This window comes from Artibeus jamaicensis, unplaced genomic scaffold, assembly GCF_021234435.1.
Source record: "Artibeus jamaicensis isolate MK-2021 breed Jamaican fruit bat unplaced genomic scaffold, CSHL_Jam_final contig_793, whole genome shotgun sequence".
In the NCBI taxonomy this organism is placed as follows: domain Eukaryota; kingdom Metazoa; phylum Chordata; class Mammalia; order Chiroptera; family Phyllostomidae; genus Artibeus; species Artibeus jamaicensis.
Genome location: NW_026521975.1, coordinates 6,201,401 through 6,225,101, shown reverse-complemented (window position 1 = coordinate 6,225,101; position 23,701 = coordinate 6,201,401). Strand labels below are relative to the sequence as shown.

At 37.6% G+C, this 23,701-nt stretch overlaps 1 protein-coding gene and 1 pseudogene across 6 annotated transcripts in view; one reads left to right on the top strand and one right to left on the bottom strand.

Moving 5' to 3' along the window:
- The window catches only part of CDK8 (cyclin dependent kinase 8), a 141,114-nt gene that overhangs the window by 6,759 nt on the left and 110,654 nt on the right, over window positions 1-23,701 (top strand). The window lies entirely within an intron of this gene.
- On the bottom strand, window positions 1,873-2,959 carry LOC119043229 (cleavage and polyadenylation specificity factor subunit 5-like; annotated as a pseudogene).

Below are 23,701 nucleotides of genomic sequence, written 5' to 3'. Positions count from 1 at the left end.
GATAAATTTATTAGCATGCATTGAACACCTTTCATTCTTGTGTGGCAGTTTTCCATCAGCTGCCTGACTTAAGACGCTAATGTGTAAAACTGCCATTGCAGGACTCCAGTTTGATTTCAGCTCTGGATAGCAGGCAATTCTTTTTTGGCCTCGCCCACATGAGGCCTGGGGAGCCTCTCTGCTGTGTTGCTGGGGTGGTGGTAGCAGCAGATTGGAGGGGTAATGTCTCTTGGTGGGACTCTGATGTGTGAAGAGATGGGAGGCTGGGAAATGGCTGCTGGCATACTGAATTTCAGCCAGAAAAATAGAAATAATAACAAATTATTATAAATGATTTTAGGCCCTTTGCAAAACTTAACTACTTTTAAAAAAATTCTCTGGGAAAATGTGTTCAGAATTATGATTTAGAAATATTTGAACTGTTATGTAAGATATGTTTGAGGCATGTAAGATATTTGAAATGTTTGAGATATGTAAGCTGGGAACTGTGTATGCCAGTCAGTGTTGATAACTATATATTGTGCCCTGTGGCATCTTTCTCACAGTGCCTTTTATTGTTGAATCCAGTCCTCATTGTCTCTTTATTCTTTTCTTATTCTTTTGCTGTGCTTAGCTTCTGGTAGGGAATGAAAATCCTACTGTCTTTTTCTCCTTCAGAGCTATTTGTAAACCCTTTCCCTCATACCACCTTATGTAGGAGGCCTTGGTCATTTCTTTGTTACTTAGAAACTGCTATGATTTTTTTTTTTGTCTTTAGATATCTCTTGTTACCTCAAGGCAGTTCTTGATGTTGTCACTAAAAGGTGACTTTCACCTGTTACTTTGATCTTGAGGCTTGAAGGCCCTTTAGCTCAGTGATTCTTAAGATTCTTTAGCATGGTTATTGTCAGTCACAAACCCAGTCCCTGCTGTAGCAAGCTGCCTTTACTAACGGAATTATGTCATGTCCTTCAGATGTGATATGGCAGAGAGAATGCTGTGAACCCCCCTTTTAAAATTGAGATATGTTATATACCATAAAATTCACTCTTTGAAAGATTTTATTTATTTATTTTTAGAGAGAAGGAGGGAAGGAGAAAGGGAGAGAGAGAAACTTCCCTGTGAGAGAGAAACATGGATTGGTTGCCTCTCACGCCCCAACCTGGGACCAAACCTGCAACCTCAGGCATGCGCCTTGACTGGGAATGCAACCTGCAACCTTTCTCTTTGCGGAACAGTGCTCAACCAACTTAGCCACATTGGTCAGGGCAGTTCACTTTTTAAAAGTGTGCATACCATTGGTTTTTTTCATATATTCACAAGGCTGTGCAGTGATCAGCACTTTGTAATTCTAGAACATTTTTATCCCCCCATCCCTCAAAGAAACCTTATGTTCATTAGCAGTTACTCTGATTCCTCCTCTTCCCAGCTCCTGGCAACCATTAATCTATTTTCTGTCTAAGGATTTGTCTATTCTGGACATTTCATGTAAATGGAATCATATACTATGTATGTGGCCTTTTGTGTCTTTTACTTAGCATAATGTTTTCAGGGTTCATCTGTGTTGTGCATGTGATACATGCACAACATTCTTTTTTATGGTTGAATAATATCATGTATGGATTTACCTCATTTTTTAAATCCATCCATTAGCTGGTAGGCATTGGAGTTGTTTCTACTTTATTTTTTCTACTGTATATTTTTTGCACTTTCTTTAATGTGCAAAAATGTATAAGTAGAAACAAAAACAAATTAAACATTATTACATTTGGGTACACCACTATCTACTTCTTCATATCAATTTTACTATTCAGGCAGTAGAAAGCAGGTGGCAATTTAGGGGATGGGAAAGAGATAAAACAAAACAAAAAACCCCTTTTTGTTGTGTTCATTCTATACTGTGTAGATGGCTTCCTTCACTTCTTGACTGTGTAGGAATTCAGTTGTACATTATATAAATTGAACCAGCTCAAAAAGCCGAGGGAGGTTGGAAACGATGGGTCTACATCCTGGTATATTGCCACATAATTCAAACAATGGTGTGGCCCGGGTTTTAATTGTTAGGGACTGCAAGCAAGGCTTTCTTTCGAAGTCGAACAAAAACAGCTTCTTAATGTTCCTTCAGTTTTGTAATATGTGCAGGAATACATGGGTACTGAGGAGGTTCAGAATTTGGCTCTACTAGTTACTAAGGCAGTCATCATGGCCCAGTCTTGAATGACTGCATCTTAACAACCTAGTATCTCTGTCATTAAGGGTTTTAGTCCTTCAGCTTCGTTTCTCTGGGTTAAGTTCACCACCAGGTAGTTTGAAGAAAGTCGGTTCCAGCTGTAGTGGTAACACATGGGGTAGCAGGTGCTCATGTCCAATCACAACCTCTTCTGTAGTTCTCCTCATTCCAATTTTATCAAATTCCTCCCTCATGTGTTGAAATCTGGCTGCAGCAGAGTTCTCTTTCTCATAGAGGGGCTCTTTTTTACTAACGGTATAATAGGTAAGAGGGCACAGGGTGATTGGTTGCTCCAAGCTGAGGGAGGGGCTTAGTGTGCTGGATGTACTTGTTGCTTCCAGATGTGTTGGGTCCTTGGGGCCAGCTGGTGATCTGTGGTCTGCAAGCTGTTGGGCAGCACCATGGGCACGCTCAGCATGCTGTGGAGTACTGGCGGGGAGCAGGTAGGGGGAGAGGCAGGCAGATTGTCCAGTGCAGGAGTGGTTATCTGCTTCCAACTTAGCACGAAAGGAGCTGTTTTCTACTTTTTGGCCATTGTGAAAAATGCTGCTGTAAACCTCCATGTGCTAGTTGTTGTGTAGATACATGTTTTCATTTCTCTTGGGCGTATTCACAGGTATAGAATTACTGGGTCATATGTTCATTCTATGTTTAGATTTTTGAGAAATTATCAAATCTTTTTAAAGCATTAGAGAACCACTTTTAAGTGCCTTTACCTTCTTGACTTTGGTTAAGTACCAAGCTCTTCATCCTTTGTGTATAAAACCCAACTAGCCTTCTTTATTCCCAGGGCAATGTTCCCACTCTCTTTTATCCTAATGATTTTGAAATACAGAATAATACAACTCTTCCTCCATCAAGTCAGACCACGATTCTGAATTTTTTCTCAGGCAGTATCTTGTGCAAGAAAATGTTTTCCCTCACCTGAAATAGGTTCTAACATTTAGCCTTAGAAATCCTAACTACAGTATATTAACATACAACTTGGATAATTCCATCTTCACTCATCACCCCAAAAAACATAGTCCTTCATAGATGTATTATGTAACTACTGCAGTATATATTTCGGTAATGTTTATATGTCCTTTGGGTCTTTCTGGCGAATGTTTATGAGTTAGATATTGTAGATTTCCTTTAGAGCAGTAATTGTATTCCCCTGAGTTCCTGGAATGTTGCCAAATGTTGACAGGCTTTTAATGCTTTTTTTATTTGTGGTGTACCTGAAGTTCATATTTGAAAGTCTTCCATTTAAACTTGCTAAAATTAAAAACTTAAATAAACTTAAAGTTTGATTGGCTGGCTGTATTGATACCCGGAACAGAACTGAACAAAATCAAAGCCAAATGCAGAGGCAAACTTTGTTAATTGGCTGAACAAAAAAAGACCTGGGAGAACTTCTGGTCAAGATGGTGGCATAGGTAAAAATGGCTCACCTCCTTACATAACCATAGCAAAATTACAATGAAAATATAGAACAACCATCACTCAGAAACATCAGAAATCAAGTTGATTGGAAATCTGAGAGCTTTGGAACTAAAGAAATCATCTCTGTCCAGGAAAGTAGGAGGGGTGGAGACACTGAATGGGCTAGTTCCACATCCATGTGTGGATAAAAATTCAGGAGGGATATCTTGGGAGTGAGGAGTCCCAGCCCCACACCACACCCCCCAAGCATGGTTCCAATACCAGGAAGACAAGTCCCCATAACTTCTGCATGCAAAAAACAAGCAAGGATTGAGTCAGTGGAAGAAAATTCTGGAGCCCCACACAGTTCCTTTTAAGGAACCTTATTTAACCTTACTCAGACTTACTCCCTCTAAGCTCCAACACTGGGGTAGCAGCTTAAAAGGCACCAGTGGCATACAAGTAGGAATTGAAGTGTCTGGTGTCAAGGCAAGAGCAAGGGAATAGCTTCCTCCCAGACAGAAAGGTGGGGAGAGGCCAATGTCCCTTTTCTGAACCCTCCCCACAAAGAGCCAGAGAGCCTGCAGGTTGTTACTATATCTGAGACTCCATCAACCTGGCTAACAATGTTTGCCCTGCTCTGGAGATCCCCAGAGACTCCATCCCCCCCCAACTTACAGGCTCAACCAGGCTTCTTTTCCATATAAATGGCCAGTGTTGGCTCATGCTTTACAACTTCTTAAATCCTCTCCAACGGCCGGCCTTAGTGAGTCTTCAGTCCCTGTACCTCTTGCTAAGTAGCCCTAGGCCTGGTACTAGCAGCAGACTGTTTATATTCATAGCTTGGCTTCACCTGGGAATTGCCAAGCTCAGCACAAGTAGCAGTCATCACAGATTGCTTTATAGTTTAGTCAGGGTGGCCGGAGCAAGACACAGATGGAGGCAGGCTTTGGCTTACACTACCTGGGAAAACCCAGAGCCTGTACACCTTGTGGACAGCTAGAGACCACTTTAGAGCACCGTCACCCTGCCCCTGTGCAGCTGAGCTGATCTTCCATGATGGGTGGAAGCTATAGTCAGTGGTCACAGCCAGTCCTTGCAGCTGACTAGCCTAGATAAATCCCTCCCATTGACCTGCCAGCAGCAATCAAGGCTGAACTACAAGGAGAGGGTGTACTCAGCCCACCCAAAGGAAACATCTTGAGTACCCAACGTGGGGGATAGAGGAGGCTGTGCCTCTGGACCCTGTAGGACACCTACTACATTAGGCCAAGCTACCAAGGCAGAGATTCAATATACTAGATGCAGAGTTCAAAACACTGGTTATAAGGATATTCAAGGAACTTAGTGAGGACCTTGATGGCATTAAAAAAATCCACTAAAAAATGAAGGATACACTAATTGAAATAAAGAACAGTTTACAGGAGAGTGGATGAAGCCTTGAATCAAATCACTGATTTGGAACATAAGGAAGCAAAAAACAACCAATTAGAACAAGAAGAAGAAAAAAGAATCCCAAAAAACAAGGATAGTAAAAGCAGCCTCTGGGATAACTTCAGGCATTCCAACATTCGCATCTTAGGGGTATCGGAAGGAGAAGAGAAAGAGCAAGAAATTGGAAATCTATCTGAAAAAATAATGAAAGGAAACTTCCCTAATTTGGTGAAAGAAATACACATGCAAATCTAGGAAGCAAAGAAAGTCCCAGATAAGATGGATGCAAAGAGACCCACTCCAAGACACATCATAATTAAAATGTCAAAGGTTAAAGATAAAGAGGGAATCTTAAAGGCAGCAAGAGAAAAGCAGCTAGTTACCTACACGGTTGTCCCTATAAGACTGTCAGCTGATTTCTCCAAAGAAACTTTGCAGGCTAGAAGGACTGGCAAGAAATACTCAAAGTCATGAAAAGCAGGGACTTACAGCCAAGATTGCTCTGTTCAGCAAAGCTATCATGTAGAATTGAAGGGCAGATAAAGAGCTTCCCAGACAAGGAAAAAAAACTAAGGGAATTCATCATCACCGAACCATTATATGAAATGTTACAGGGACTTATTTAAGGACAAAACTATGAACAATAAAATGGCAAAAGTACATATTTCTCATCACTTGAATCTAAAAATGAACTAAATAAATAAGAAGAACAGAGACAGATTGTGGATATGGAGAGCATTTTGATGGTTGCCAGATGGGAGGATGGTATAGGGTAACGGTAAAGAGGTGAAGTGATTAAGAAGTACAAATAGATAGTTACAGGGTAGAGGATGTGAAGTATAGCATATGAAATGGAGCAGCCAAAGAACTTACAAATATGACCCATGGCCATGAACAATGATGTGGGGATTGCCCAAGGGAGTTGGGGGTGCTGGGTGAGGGTGGCAAATGGGGAAATATTGAGACAACTGTAATAACATGATCAATAATATTTTTTTAAAAAGAATTGTGGCCTTGGCTGGTGTAGCTCAGTGGATTGAGTGCAGCCTGCAAACCAAAGGGTCACCAGTTCAATTCCCAGTGAGGGCACATGTCTGGGTTGTGGGCCAGATCCCCAGTGAGGGCCATGTGAAAGGCAACCACACATTAATATTTCTCTCTCTCTTTCTCCCTCCCCTCCCCTCTCTAAAAATAAATAAATAAAAAATTCAAAAATATGTATTTAAAAAATTGTGTATTTGAAAAAATGGGCCACTACAAAGAATAAAGTATTTTTTTGAAGTATTTCTTGTAAATTAATCCGTTTAAATGGAAATCAAACCCGTATTTCTAAAGTTAAATAAAATATAATTAGTTTCTTAACCAGAGATGGCATTTAATTTTAAGTCCACGATCATTTCATATTTAAAGTTTACTTTCTTTATGTAAATTAAAATTACTTAGGTTAACTATTACTCATGCTAACTCAGTTACTTATCTCTCTAGGCAAGCTCTTTAAAATCTGTAACTTTATTATAGCCTATGAATTCAAACAAATAATAATCCTGAGGGGGGAATTCTTTACATCATGATGCAGAGCCTACTCTGGATGCTTCTGTACACCCGAGTTGTACATTGTTTAGAGAACTAAAGGCTTCAAAAACACTCAAACCCGTTCATCATTGGTATTATGGCTTATATTAAACAAGTCATATTTGGGGAGAAAGAAGAGATAGGCATTAAAAATTATTTTTTAAAGGCTTTTGCTTTAAGAAAGGCCAATATATCATGTGAAACTTTAAGTTCATATAGAATTCATACATTTATTTCCAGTTTTTTGCTTTATGAAAGAATCTCTTGAAGTACATGATTTCTCTTGGTGCATTTATCATGTGACTTTGCAAAAAATTCGTGTATACATAGTTTCCAAGCAAATGTCAAGCACAAAGTAAGACATATATGTAATTTGTTTCTTAATACTGCCTTAACATTGAAGATACTTTAAAAAATAAAAGTTAAGCATTTAAATATTTACATTTCATTATAGTTTCTTTTTAGCTCTAGCTTTTACTTTTGGGGGGTAAGTTTGTATATTCATAATTCATTAAGTAGCTGTTTACCAAATGTCTGTAATATGCCAAGTTTTATGCCAGATATGAGCAATTCAGCAGTGAATAGTCCATGGTCTGAGTGTAGGGAACGTATGACCTTTGAGGAGCACAGGGAAGTAAACAAGTTATAATATAGTGGGATAGAGCTGTGATAGGGAAAATTATGGGTTGCCATGGGGTACCTAATCTGCTCTTGTGGGCTCAAGGATGATATTTCAGTTATGACTTGAAAGGTAATTAGAAGCTACCCAAATGAATGGGCAGTAATTAAGAGTGAGTGAGGTTATAGTGCAGGAGTTATAGTACAGGCTGGAAGGGTAACATCTGGTTTCAGAATTTCTTCATGTAGTATAGGAAGGGGTACAGTCTGGTTGAAAAGTGAGTGTGATAGGGGGTTGGATGATGTGGAGTAAACAAATGTCAACTTAAATTGTTTATTTGAGGTTATTTTGGTTGTATAGGGTAGGTTAAAGTTCTCTCCAGTACCCTTTGGAACCACCACTGAGTAGCATTTTAAAAGATGTGAAGGAAAGATAATATGGTAAGGGACTTGAAAGAATTTCAGTGCCAGATCTTAGAGAGCAGTAATGGGTGTGTGTTGTGAATGGTGTAAAAATTAAGTTTGGAAAACTAAGTAGGGTTTTGTAAATCATGCCCTCTGGACTTCGTACTCTATTCTGAAGACAGTGGGGGCTATTTGTAGGATTTTAAATAGGTAGTAATAAGTTGATTTATCACTTAAAATATTGCTTGGCAATACAATTAGAATGGCTTTAGGGAACTAGGGTTAGAAGAGTGTAATAGTTAATTCAGGTGAGAGATGCTGTGGCTGGAATTAGGGAAGTGACAGAGAGAATGATAGGACTTGTTGAATTATTGGATGTGAGAGAGGAAGAAGTAAGAAGAACCAAGGATAATGCCTAGGTTTCTGGCTTCAGAAGCAGGATATTTATTGTCCTTCACATCAATGGCCAAAACAGGAAGAGGAACAAATTTGAGGGGGAAGATGATAAATTGAGTTTTGATATACTGAATTTTAGGTGCCTGTTAAACATCTAAGAAGAAATGTCCATTATTAGGCAGATACATGAATCTATTGTTCAAGAGAGCTGGATAAACAAAGACTTGGGTGTTACTAAGTACTCGAAATAGTGGCTTCAAGTGGTTTTGAAATTGCCTAAAGGATAGTGTATAGAGTGAGAAGAGGGCCTAGGGTAAATGTATGCTCCGGCCCGCGGAGCAATCAACTGGGGCTCGACCACCTACCTAGAACAAATGAGTTGGGGGGACAAGAGGCGCGAAGAATGGCAGCAAGACAAAAGATTCTGATCAAGCTGCAAACTTTATTTTTCCGAACTGGGTATATATATAGGGGGGAGGGAGAGGAAGGAGATTAGGTTGCTTGCTATTGGCTAGCTTGAGACAAAGAAGGGCCCGCTTATTGATTACTTGGGTGCAACTGGTACTTGTGGACACCTCATGTGCCTGTAGCTGATTGGCTTGTGGAGCGCACAGGTTCCTGTAATCAATGCAATGTTTTTAGCTAGAAGCCAGGTGTAAGGTTCCCAACAAATGTAGAGAAAGAGATGTCTATCCTTGAGGCCCAGAAATTGAGTCCTGAGGAGAAACCCATGGTCACCATACTGTGCAACAGGAATTGTGCAGTATGCAGCTCATTGGCCTTACATAGCAGTGTGGAGAAAAACTAGGACCTTGTAGATACAATCCTAACCACTGTGGAGAGAGTGTTTTCAGAAAGAGTGATAGGCAGTACCATATGCCACACAGAGGGCAAGGGAGATAGCGGGGTATTTGGGTTAAGCATTTAAACAAAAAAATTCAGCTAAAGATATTTTTGACACCAGAACTTACATTATAACACATTTTGTAGATTTTATCCAAAATGTTTTAGTACTTTCGTGGTCAGTCTTAGCATTCAGAGCCAAGTAATGAAAAACTTCACTTCCATCTTTGTTCCACATTGGCTCTATTACTGAAGCTTAATCTGTAGATGCCATTTATTTATTTCTTGATTCAGTGCTATTCCGGACACTTCTAATTGTTTTAAAGAAAAAACTTTTTCCCCCTGATTATGAAAATGATGATCTGTGTTCATTGTAGAAAATTCATAGTCCAGAAAGGTATATAGAGACAAGAAGCCCTAACCGTACTCCTAGGCCACAGTTATTTTCTTCATTGTCTTTCCAGATAAATCTATGAATATAAGTATAGATTAATGAAATCTACAATGATCTTACATTTTTTTCCATTCAAGGATATTATGCATATTTTCATGTCATTAGATGTAGCTCAGAGTGTCCGTTTTAATTATTGTAGAAATCACATTATACATGCATGTAAGTACGTACCTAATGAACCAGTTCTCCAGTAGCAGACAGCACTTAAGTGGTCTCTAAATTTTAACCAGTTAGCAAAGGACGTCCTAGAAATATTTTTGTAGTTTTTCAATGTAGTAGCAAGTCCTTGAAGTGGAATTTTAGAGTCAAAAGTCATATATTTCAGCAACTGTATTATTATTATAAAATGAGATTGAGTTATAAGGTTAATATATTCTCATGATAGAAAATTCAAACAGTACATACGGATATCCAGGAAAATATGTCTCCCTCTTTAGGGATAATCATTTGTTAGCAGATAATTGTATCTATGCATATAAAAGCATATATATGTATGGGTAGACTTTAAAATTTAATTTAATATTTCATTCATTTTGAGCAGATAATATGTGCATATGGAAAAAAAAGTAAATATGCTGACGAAGTGAAAATGTAAGTCTCATCACCCCTGTCTTCACCAGCTATTTATTTCCTCTTCTGTCTGTCCACCAATTTTCATCTGTGTGTGTATGTTTTCCAGTTTGTGCAATCAGTCACCTTTTGGCCTTGTTTATGGTATTATTTTTCTTTCAAAAATTAATTTTATTACAATCGACATATGATATTGTGGTATTATTTTTCATGTTCAACTCTGATTTTTATGAAGTCACATTTAGCAATCATTTCTGTAATGGCTGCTGGGTTATATGTCTTAATTGGTTTGAAAGGTCAATATGGAAGAGTCAGGACTTTGGCCAAGATGGAGGTAGGTAGACACACTGTGCCTCTTCACACAGCCAAAAGAAGGACAACCACAAATTTAAAAACAAAACACAACCAGAACTGACAGAAAATCGAACTGTATGGAAGTCCGACAGCCAAGAAGTTAAAGAAACATTCATCCAGAGCAGTAGGAGGGGCAGAGACAGGCAGCTGGGTGGAGAGGACTCGCAGCCAGGAGGACAGATGGCTGGAGGACCCAACAAGGCAGCGGATTGTTGACCAGGTGGCCCCACATTCATGTGCAGATAAACTGGGAGGAATAACGGGAGTGAGACAGACCTCGCAACCCAGGATTCCAGCAGGGGAAAATAAAGCCTCAAACCTCTGATTGAAAACACCTGTGGGGGTTGAGGCGGCAGTAGAAACTCCTAGCCTCACAGGCAAGTTTGTTGGAGAGACCCATAGGGTCCTAGAATGTACACATGCCCACCCACCTGGGAATCAGCACCGGAAGGACCCACTTTGCTTGTGGGTAGCAGGGGAAGTGACTGAAAGCCAGCAGAGAGTGGAGCAAACGGCACTGTTCCCTCTCAGACCCCTCCTCTACATAAAATGTCACAATGCAGTGATGTGGGTTACCCAGCCCTGGTGATCACCTAAGGCTCCACCCCTTACTACATAACAGGTGGGCCCAGACCAAAAAAATGGCCCAAATGAAAGAACAGTTCAGAGCTCCAGGAAATAAACAATTAAGCAACGAAGAGATAGCCAACCTATCAGATGCACAGTTCAAAACACTGGCTATCAGGATGCTCCAGGAACTCACGGGGTACTTGAACAACATAAAAAAGTCCCAGGCAGCAATGAAGGTTGCATTATGTGAAATAAAGAAAAATGTACAGGGAACCAACAGTGATGGGAAGGAAACCAGGACTCAAATCAATGGTTTGGAGCAGAAGGAAGAAAGAAACATTCAACCAGAACAGAATGAGAAACCAGGAATTCAAAAAAAATGAGGAGAGGCTTAGGAACCTCCAGGACATCTTTAAACATTCCAACATCTGAATCACAGGGGTGCCAGAAGAAGAAGAGGAAGACCAAGATATTGAAAACTTATTTGAAAAAATAGTGAAGGAGAACTTCCCCAATCTGGCAAAGGAAAAAGACTTTCAGGAAGTCCAGGAAGCTCAGAAAGTCCCAAAACTGTTGGACCCAAGGAGGAACACACCAAGGCACATCATAATTACAATATCCAAGATTAAAGATAAGGAGAGAATCTTAAAAACAGCAAGAGGAAAGGAGAGAGTTACCTACAAAAGAGTGCCCATTAGACTGTCAGCTGATTTCTCAAAAGAAACCTTGCAGGCAAGAGGGGGCTGGAAAGAAGTATTCCAAGCGATGAAAGGCAAGGGCCTACATCCAAGATTGCTCTATCCAGCAAAGCACTCGTTTAGAATGGGAGAGCAGATAAAGTGCTTGTCAAGTTAAAGGAGCTCATCATCACCCAGCCCTTATTATATGAAATGTTAAAGGGATTTATCTAAGACAAAGAAAATCAAAACTATGAACAGTAAATGACAACACACTCACAGCTATTAACAACTGAACCTAAAAAAAAAAACCCCACAAACTAAGCAAACAACTAGAACAGGAACAGAGTCACAGAAATGGAGGTCACATGTAGGGTTATTAGTAAGGGAATGGCTGGGGGGGGGGAAGGTGAAGAGAATAAGTAGCATAAACGGTAGGTAGAAAATAGGGGGAGGTTAAGAATAGGGTAGGAAATGTAGAAGCCAAAGAACTATTATGTACGACTTATGGACATGAACTAAAGGTGGGGAATGCGGGTGGGAGGGGTGTGCAGGGTGGAGGGGAATAAAGGGGGGAAAATGGGATAAGTGTAATAGCATAATCAATAAAATATATTAAAAAAAGAAAGGTCTATATGTTATCATCTTTAAACATATTGCTATATATATATAATTCTGTGCTTCACTTTTTTCAGTTTCTATGCTTTGGAGGTCAATGCCAGTACATATAATGTAATTCATTTCGTCAACTTATCTTCTGTTTAATAGTATAGTGTACTACACTGATCTAACTGAAAAACACTAAGGTTTTGATTTTTTACATTCTTAAAAAGTACTGCAATAAGTGTTCTTTACATCTAGGTGTGCACACAACTTCTCAGATACAGGTAGAACTTCCCAGGTCCCCAAAGTTCCTCCCAGGATATTAATTTGTGGATGATACCACTGACAAGGAACAAAAGTCTTCATAAAGCAAGGGAACCTCCCTTGCTATATCAACAGGGATTTTTATTCCTTCTTGCCTCTTTCTAGAGATTGATTATCATGCCGACACAGAAGTTACTGGTAAAAACCCCAGTGCATCATTGCAAGACTGGTGAAGGGCAGGTCAGTTTCTCAGGAATATCTCTTAACAGGCCTGGGCATCAGGCGCTTCTGCAGTCCAGTCTTTTATCTTCTAAAACACTGCACTCACAGAGAAACTTGAAAAACAAAACTAGGAATAGATACAGTGATGACATATTTAGGTCACAGGGGTTAAATACACTGTAAAGTTGGAAGTGTTTGATTATTTTACAAATTTTGCTTTGGGTTTTCCTTCCCCACATAGTCCTATCTGTTTTAGATTCCTGATTGACATAAAAAATTTTAAGCCCCATGTGGATGTTTAAAATCACAGTCTTTATTATATTTTACATCTTTATGTCTACTTTTATTAGATTGCTTTATGCCCATTTAATACTGCTGTTACACTTTACTCCTATCACAAATGATTGATGCTCTTAATGTATCGAGCCTTGAAGCAGTGGTTTAGCTCTGATTCTCTTAGTTCTCCTTTACTCTTACTTTCCACTTCCTCTCACTTGGCTTTTGTCTTCCTCTCATTCCCTGAGTGGCACTGACCCTCTTCTACTCAGTCTTTTCCTTTCTTCCCACTTTTATCTTGCTTTTTCTGTTTTGCACTGCTTTCGGCTGTGGCCTGGTTCTTTGTCACCTATCGCAGTTGCATTCATCTCTGGGGTTACCTTCATCATAGACTAGCTGGGGCCCCTTCTACTGCCACTGGAGTTATGTAACTTTGTGAGTTCAACACAGGTAATCGTTCATGGTATGGAGGACAGGCAGATAATTATCTACAAGATCATTCTGATATATTTTGCTAATTTTGAAGAGACTTACAAAAAGTTTCGAGTACTGCTAAATATAAGTCTTTTCTTCATGAACATACTTTCTGTTCAACAGGAGTTGTAATACTTCTTATATACGGGAAGCTGAAGAAGTACACAAATATTTTTGTCTGAAAATATATTTTAGTTCAACTGAGTTCAGCTCTACTTTGAATTTAAACTAGATATCCTGGAGCTGGAAGTTATCATTGTCCTATTTTAGCCAAGACTAGCTGACCTCCGTAGATCCTCTTTAGGCTTGTGACATGAATTAGACTTGGAAGTGCGAAAGTGAAAAACATAAGGAAATCTGTCAAAGTAGCACATACTTCTCATACTTCTGGATTTTATTTGTCTGCTGAGTTTTTTTTGGGGGGGAGAGATAGGACATAAAAGGTGATTCACATGTTCTTTAAGTACTTGTTTTCAGTGTGAGCCAAAAATACTAATCAACTATATTAGTTTCTACCCTTATTTTGACTCTGATCATGTAATGTCTTTGCTGTATTACTATTGCACTTTGTGTAACTGGACTCACTGAGTTTAAGTATGCTTCTTGATTCTCAAGTTAGAATACAGTACAGTTACATTTTTCCATAGTGAAATTCTGTACTATAATTATCCCTGAAATGTTTTGGAATGTAAGATAACATCTGCCAGAGTTATTTATTTTTAAGTGTTTAAAAATAGTTCTGATTTTTAGTTGTGGTATACTAAGTAGAGAGATTATATCTGCTGTTATTATGGAGAAAATATTAGTAATACCTTGCAAGAATGGTTTGCCCACTTAAAGTTCATATTTCACTCTTTTTTAGCTGTACAGCCATCATCACAACCTTATTTAGAATATTTTTGCACCCCCTAAAAGAAACCCTGTACCCATTAGTAGTCATTCTTCTTTTTCTCCAGCCCTAGGCAACCATTAATTAATTTGTTTTCTGCCTCTTGATTTGCCTGCTCTGGACATTTCATTTAAATGAAATCATGGCCGTGGTCAGGTAGGGCAGTTGATTAGAGCATTGCCCTGATACACCAAGGTTGCGGGTTTGATCTCTGATTAGGGCACATACAAGAGGCAGTCATTGAATGCAAGAATAGGTGGGACAGCAGGTCAGTGCTTCTCTCTCTCTCTCTGTCTCTCAAAATCAATTAAAAAAGAAAAAGAAACCATACAATGTGGGTTCTTTTGGGACTGGCTTCTTTCTCAGTATGTTTTCAAGTCTCATCCCTGATTTAACATGTATCACATTTTATTTACTTATTCATCAGTTGAGGGATATTTGGGTTGTTTGCACTGGTTGGTTATTATTGGATACTGCTGTTGTGAACATTGGTGTGCAAGTATCTGAACTCCTGCTTTTAATTCTTTGGGTATTGAATTAAATACCTGGTAGAGGAATTGCTGGATGATATGGTAACTCTGCTTAACTTTTGACTAACCCCCAAACTGTTTCCATAGCAGCAGAACCATCTCACATTCGCACCAGCAGTGCATGAGGGTTCTAGTTTGCCCACAGCCTTGCTAACACTTATCTTTCTTTTTAAGTATAGCCATTCTTGTGAATATTATGTGGCAAGTCATTATAGTTTTGATTTGCATTTCCTTAATAGTTAAAGGTGTTGAGAATATTTTCATGTGCTTATTGACCATTCGTATATGTACTTGGGGAAATGTATTCAAATTTTTGCTTATTTTAAATTGGGTTATTTATCTTTTTGTATTGAGTTGTAGGGATATATATATATATATATATATATATATAATTTTATTTTTTTAGATTTTATTTATTTATTTTTCAAGAAGGGAAAGGAAGGAGAAAGAGAGGGAGAGAAGCATCAATGTGTAGTTGCCTCTCCACGCACCGTACTGGGGTCCTGGCCTGCAACCCAGGCATGTGCCCCATCTGGGAATCAAACCAGTAACCCTTTGGTTCCCAGGCCGACACTCTATCCACTGAACCACACCAGCCAGGGCTCTTTATATATTTTGAATACTAGGCCCTTATCAGGAAGATAATTTGCAAGTATTTTTCTGACCCTTAGGGTTCTTATTTTACTTTCTTGTTGGTATTGCTGTATCACAGAAGTTTAACTTTTGATGTAGTCCAGTATATTTTTGCTTTTGTTGCTTGTGCTTTTGGTGTCATATCCAGAACCGTTGTTTAACCTAAGGTCACAGAGATTTGCCAAGCCTTGTATTTTTTGTTTTGTTTTGTTTTTTTAAACTGGTGTCTGGTTCTTAAAAAAAAAAGTAAATCATTTTTTATTTTTTAGGTATACACCCCAGTAATTAGACATTATCTAACTTACTAAGTGATAATCATGATAAATCTTGTATCCCTCTGATACCATACATAGTTATTAGAATATTATTGACTATCTTCTGTGTATTTTTTAATATATTATATTGATAATGCCATTACAGTTGTCCCATTTCCCCCCTTCATTCCCTTCCATCCTGCACAGTCCCTCCCTGCCACATTCCCCCCCTTTAGTTCATGTCCATGTGTCATAGTTGTTTAGCGTCTACATTTCCCACACTACTCTTGCCCTCCTCCTGTCTATTTTCTCCCCACCGTCTATGCTACTTATTCTCTGTACCTTTTCCCCCCTCTCTCCTCCTCCCACTCCCCTGTTGCTAACCCTCCATGTGATCCATTTCTGTGCCTCTGCTCCTGATCTAGCTGTCTCATTAATTTGCTTTTGTTTTAGGTATGGTTGTTAATAGCTGTGAGTTTGCTGTCCTTTCACTGTTCATATTTTTATCTTCTTTTTCTTAGAAAAATCCCTTTAACATTTCATATAATAAGGGCTTGGTGATGATGAACTCCTTGAACTTGACCTTATCTGAGAAGCACTTTATCTGCCCTTCCATTCTAAATGAAAGCTTTGCTGGATAGAGCAATCTTGGATGTAGGTCTTTGGATTTCATGACTCGGAATACTTCTTCCCAGCCCCTTCTTGCCTGTAAGGTCTCTTTTGAGAAATCAGCTGACAGTCTGATGGGAACTCCTTTGTAGGTGACTGTCCCCTTGTCTCTTGCTGCTTCTAGGATTCTCTCCTTCATTTGAATCTTGGGTAATGTAATTATGATGTGCCTTGGTGTGTTCCTCCTTGGGTCCACCTTCTTTGGGACTCTCTGAGCTTCTTGGACTTCCTGGAAGTCTATTTCCTTTGCCAGGTTAGGGAAGTTCTCCTTTATTATTTGTTCAAATAAGTTTTCCACTCGTTGCTGTTACTCTTCCCCTTCAGGTACCCCTATAATTTGGATATTGGAATGTGTCAAGTAGTCCCATAGGTTCCTAAGCCTCTCCTCATTTTTTTGAATTCTTGTTTCTTCCTTCTTTTCTGTTTGGTTGTTTCTTTCTTCCTTCTGGTCCAGTACATTGATTTTAGTCTAGTTTTCTTTCCATTACTGTTGGTTCCCTGTTAATTTTCTTTCGTTTCACTTAGCGTAGCCTTCATATTTTCATCTAATTTGTAACCAAAATCAACCAGTTCTGTGAGCATCCCGATTACCAGTGTTTTTAACTATGCATCTGATAGGTTGGCTATCTCTTTGTTGCTTAAAAGTATTGGCTCTGGGGCTTTGATTTGTTCTCCTGTTTGAGCCTTAATGTTTTGGTCTGTTTGCGTCTGTTATGTAGTGAGGGGGGGAGCCTTGGGTGTTCACTAGGGCAGGGCAACCCATTTGCTGGGTTGTAACGCTGTATGTGGGGGCAGGGTCAGAGAGGGAACAATGGCGCTTGCTCCATTCTCTCTTGGATTTTACTCCCCTCTGCCACTTCCCACAAGCAAATTGGGCCCTTCTGGTGCTGGTTCCCCGATAGGTGAGCTTGTGTACATTCTAGGACCCTGTGGGTCTCTCCAACAAACTCTCCTGTGAGGCTGGGAGACTCTCCCCACACCTCAACCCCCCATAAGTTTTTTCAGTCAGTGCTTTTAGGCTTTATTTCCTGGTACTGGGGCCCTGGGTCACATGTTGCATGTTCTGTCTCACTGCCTGTTTTTGCCTAGTTTATCTGCATGTGAATGTGTGTCCGTAGTCAGCCAACCACCTTGCACGCCTCAAACTGGGTTGCGTTGGCTCCTTTCCTCTCTGCACCCAGGTCTGCCAACCACCACTTTTTCCTGCCGTGACCCCTCTCTGCCAGGTGCTGACTCCACCCCTCTTACTGGTCTGATCGAATGGTTCATTGTCGGACTTCCGTACCGTTCAGTTTTCTGTCTGTTCTGGTTGTGTTTTTGTTTCTGAATCTTTGTTGTCCTTAAATTTGTTTGTGTGAGGAGACACAGTGTTTCTACCTACGCCTCCATCTTAGCCAGAGGTCCTCTTCTGTGTTTAACTGTCCATTCTAACTGGATGTGTGAGGTGGTATCTCATAGTTTTGATTTTCATTTCTTTGATGTTGAGCATCTTTTCATATACTTATTTTGGCCAGTTGTATATGTTCTTTAGAGAAATGTCTACAGAGGTCCTTTGCCCATTTTTGAAAATGGTTGTTTAGTTTTATGTTGTTGAGTTTTTGGAGTTCTCTATGTATTTTGGATATTAATCCCTTGTAAGACATATGATTTGCAAAGATTTTCACCCATCCTATGGATAGTGTCTTTTGATATACAAAATTTTATAATTTTCATGAAGTCTAATTTGTATGTTCTTTTCTCTTGTGTCCTATATCTTTGGTGTTACATTCAAGAAATCACTGCTAAATCCCGTATCATGAAGCCTTTGTCCTATGTACATTTTGGTCATGGGTCCATTTTGAGTCAATTTTTGTATGTGGTATTAGATAATGGTCTAGCTTCATTTTTTGCATGTGGATATTCACTTTTCAACCAGTGGTTTTATTTTGTTGAAATGATGGTTTTTCTTCATTTGATGGCCCTGGCATCCTTGTCAAAATCATTTAACCTATATGTTAAATTTAACATATATTGTGAAGGTTTATCTCTAGACTCATTATTCTATTTTATTGGTCTGTATGGCTGTTTTTTATGTCATTACCACACTGTTTTGATTACTCTGGGTTTCTAGTAAGTTTTGAAATTAGGAATTGTGCATCCTCTACCTTTATTCTTCTCAAGGTTGTTTTTACTACCCTGTAGTTTACAAAATTTAAACTCTTGAATGCATCTGATATTAACTTCCACTTTTATAATGGATTGGATTGTCTTAGAAGTATATGTGTGTGTATGATTCCAGGTTACTACATTTTCTAGGCAACTAGTTCACTGTTTTACACCAAACCTTCATTTTAATTATTATGGGTGAAAATCATTTAAAAATGTATTACCTAATATATATATATAATGTATGTATGTGTTGTCTCCTGGACTAAATAGCTACAATATGTTTTTAGACTTTATCTGCCTATGTTATTTTCCCTTATTGTCAACTGTTACTTAAAAAATAAACATAAGGCCATGGCTGGGTAGCTCAATTGGATAGAGTGTTGTCCCGATATGCCAAGGTTGTGGGTTCAACCCCTGGTCAGGGCACATACAAGAATCAACCAATGAATGCATAAATAAGTGGAACAACAAATCGATGTTTTTCTCTCTCTCCCTCTCTCTCTATCTTCTCTCTCTTCCTTTCTCTAAAACCAATAAATAAAATTAAAAAAGAAACTTTATCTTTTTTAAATTATAGAAATAGTTATCAATTACAGAAAACATAAAAAAAATTCTAAAAAGAAAATAATATTCACCTTATTTTGGCCACCCAGATATTTTATAGGTGTGCTTTAAATCAGAATAGCTTGTGCCTGTTGTTTTGAAACCTATTTCATTCACTCTGTAGTACATTATATATATTCCATGTCATTAGCCATCTTTCTAATCTTTGCATTAAGTTTTGATGTGTGTATTTTATTGTGGGGTGGCATCTTTTTTTATAATTTTACTTTTTTACTTTTACATTCTAGTTTTATATTTTACTTTTACATTCTAGTTTTTCTTTGCAATTAAAATTTTGTTACTACAACTTGTTCCATGACATCCTTAGGGAAAAAATGACTGGATCAGTTTTTAAGATTTTTCGATATATAAAGGCTAGGTTTTTTTCCTAGAAAGTTTAAACTAATTTATGATCTCATTCATAATGAACAGAAGTAAAGTTTGTCATGTATTTGATCAGTATGTTTATTATTATTTTCTTTAACCTTTGGAAATTTGATGAGAAATGTGATAGAATGATGGTTTTACTTACATTTGTTTCATTAACTTTTAAATTTATATTTTCTCATTTATTCATTATTTAACTTCTTAAATAATGAATAAATTATTATTATTTAATTTTTTTTTTGCTTTGCCTGGTCATACTTTGACCATTTTCCTAACAGACTCTTCTTTAAAACATTTTTTGGTAAAGTGCTTTGTTTATTGGGATATTAACTTTTTATTCATGTTTTATTTCTGTTTTTACATTTACGATATTTTAATGGTAACCAAATCTATCATTCTTTTATTGCTTCTGACTTTTCTCCATGATATAAATTTCTTACATTCTAACATTTTTATGGGTTTAAAATTTTTTTGTGGTTACATTTTTATTTAATCTTAAATTTATTTGGTATCAAATGAGACTACCCCTAAGCAATCTAGAGAAGGCTGAGACTTGGAAGGACCACAGTGGAAAAATTAAGAATGCTCGTTAAGAGTAAAGATGTGGCGATAGAGACCAAGGCTAGGATCATTCATACACACTCTTGTATTACCAGTTACTGTGTACAGTTGTGAAAGTTGGATAATAAAGAAGGCTGATAAGGAAAAAAAAAAGTCTATTAATTTGAAATCTGGTGCTGGAGGACATCTCTCTGGATACTCTGCACCACCAGAAAGACAAAAAAGTGGGTGCTGGAGCATGTTAAGCATGAAACATTGCTGGAGGCAAAAATGTCAAAGCTGAAGTCCCTACCTCAAGCACATCATGAGGAGGCCTGGTTTTTTGGAAAACACAACAATGCTGGGAAAAATAGAAGGAAGCAAGAAAAGAGGAAGACCAAATATGAGTTGGATTGACTCCATGAAAGAAGCCATAGGCATGAATCTATAGGAGCTGAATAGGGCTGTGGGAGACAGAACATGCTGGACCTCACTCACAGGGGTCGCCCAGAGTCAGAGGTGACTCAGTGAAACACAGCAGGTTATGCAACTGTATTTTTCTAGTCCTTTTCATACTGTTGAATAATTCTTAAACAGTTGGGTTGAAATGCTACTTTTATCATCATTACCCTAGGTTCTCACATATACCTGGTGTTTAATGATGGACTTTCTTTGTAAGTCTATAGATCGGTTGTTTAGTCCTATGTTACTCCCCTGTGAAGTCTTACACATTTATAATACCTGGTAAGATCATATCATTTCATTATTTTTTTAATAGATTATACTTTTTCTTGTCCTTTTATCACAGATAAACTTAAAAACCAACAATTCATGGTCTAAAAATATTTTTTAAAGAATTTATTTATTTATTTATTTATTTATTTTAGAGGGGGGGAAGGGAGGGAAAAAGAGAAAGATAAGAACATCGATGTGAGAAATATCGATCGGTTGCCTTGACTGGGGACCAAACCTGCAACCCAGGCATGTGCCCCGACCACAAATACAAATGGTGACCTTTTGCTTTGTGGGATGACACTTTACCAATGGAGCCACACCAGTTAGGGCTAAAAATATTTCTTGACTTGGGTTTAAATTATATTAAATATATAGATTAATTATACTCCATATTCAGCAATATGGTTATATTTTTCTCATTTTGAATTTTATCTTATCAGTCTTTAGATAAAGTTTTACAGTTTTCTTCATATAGATCACATATATTTATTAGGTATTTTATTTTATCTATTTTAATAGTCTTATGCACAGGTTTGTATATCATTTGGTCTTGTGCAATATTTGTCACATACTTATACTAAAAATTATTTGCTAACTATTTGCTGTGGAATTTTAAAAATACTCTCCAAAATAAAGATAGTTTAAAGAATCCTGATTAATGTACCATAGTGTGCAAGTAACTATACTTTTTTCCATTTCCGTCTTAGTTAACAATTTTTATTGCATTTGTGAATCTTAATATATTTTTAAATACTTCTAGTATGTAATTGTACATATTTATATTCATTGGTTCTAAACACTTTTAATTCACTGTCTTGGATTTTCTAGGTAGATATTGATATAATCTGTAAATACTAATATTTTTATTATTAATTCCTCTCTAATACTTCAACTTTAGAAAATGTTACTGAATTGAATGTAACGTTACAACTTTCATTTTTGGTTAATCCTCACCCAAGAGCGTATGTTTATTGATTTGCGAGAGAGTGAGACAGATGGACAGACAGACATTGATATGAGAGAGAAACATTGATTGGCTGCCTTCTTTATGTACCCCTTTGTGGGATTGAAACCTAATATATGCCCTAACTGAGAATCGAACCAGCAACCTTTTTGGTGTGTGGGATGATGCTTCAACCAACTGAGCCACCCAGCCAGGGCTACAACTAATTTTTTAACAATGACAGTGTTGAAGCATTTTTCCCTTTTAATTTTAAATGTAGCATTTCTCTGTTGTGTTCTCTTACTAATTTTTATTCTAATATTATTAGGTATGAGATTGACATCTTATATGCAGTATATTAGCTTTATGAGCTTGAGCAATTTATGTAATCTGTCTGAGCACTTCAAATTTCTCATTTGTAAAATGAATTCTTTTCACACAGTTCTTTCTGTATACTATAATAAGATAAAGCATGTAAAGGAAGTTTTCAAGTTCTCACAAGGCCATATAAGTTATATGTACTTTAATATATTAAGTTAATCTCACTTGTTCAGTCATTAATGATTTCTTATTTCTACAGTGCCCAATTATGCTAATTCACATTTTTAAAAAGAATTTGAATTGTTAACAGATACTTAAATACGGTGCAAGGCAAAGGTAGATTTATAGTTGTGAATACATAAAATGCAGTTTATTCTTGTATTATTATTTATTAATTATATTATTTTCCATACCAACTACTGTAAACCTACTTTTGCCCCACCATGTATGTCTGTTTGCTGTAGTGTCTTGGTTGTGTTTCTGAGAAATTTATTATGAAAAAATTCCTTATAAAGACAGCTATTTCATTGGTGGAAGTGGGCAAGAAGCTTTCTGTGGGACTTGATACAAGTATTTTTATAGCTATAATCTAAAAGTAATAAATCCATTGACTAAAATGAACAGAAACAAACCAATGTTCTCTCATTTCCATGTAGTCCACTCAGAAAGTTCTTAGGCTCCCCTGTCACCTTTGTGCTTGACCAAGCGGTTTTGCTTGCAGTACTGTTTGCCACCACTGCCAGTGGTGAACAAAAGCGGAAAAGAATGCTTATGTAAACAAAACAGTTCTGTTCCAGAAGAACACCCAGACACTTAATCTTGTGTGCATAGTCTTTCTATGCAATTATTATTTTTCTTGTTTATCCCATGCTCATTCCAGTTTGCATTGTAATAATGCCTTTGTGTGGCGATTTTTCCCTCCAATTAGTCGATGATGTTATAGCCACATTATGTTATAAAAACTCACGCTATAAGTGACTTGCCTATATTTGCTAGTACAGGATAAATAGTAAGTATTGTAAATACTTGTTGATTGCAAATGGCCCGTTTCATATATTATTTCATGTTTGGTACAGTGAACTATGTTTATTGAATAGGACGCAGTTGTGTAACTATGGTTGTTCTTGTTATCATCATTTGAATGGGTTCCAGAAACTTGTAGGGGAAGGGAATATCTTGAAAAACACATGTTCAGGGGTAGGACTAGGGCAGATGAATCAGGTATTCACTGTACCATTTAGACCATGTGTTTAAAACAAAGTAGAAAATGTGATTTTACTATTGTATGAAGTTATAGTACCTCTATACTTTTGACAAATGTCACATTGTAGGAAAAGAAGAAGTAGACCAGGTTTGGAGTAAGGCAAATAAAATGACTGGGGAAAGGGTACTATAATATACAAACTAAAAAAGAAATGGATTCGAAGTGTAGAAAACTTGAGTATACAGATAAATTGAATTTGGACTTGTTTTTAAATCTCAGGCTTATGAGTTGTTTCTTCCTTTCCCAATCTTGAAATAGGAAAGTTGGATAGAGGCTCTACAATACTTTAGTTTGCTACTAAAAACATAATGAATATCTATGCAAATTTAGGTATTCATAAGTGACAGATCTGTCATTAGTTACTAAGTGTAATTAAGCTATTTTAAGACTTAAACCTCAGTTTTCTAAGATTTAACTGTAGGGTGTAAGCATACTTTCCC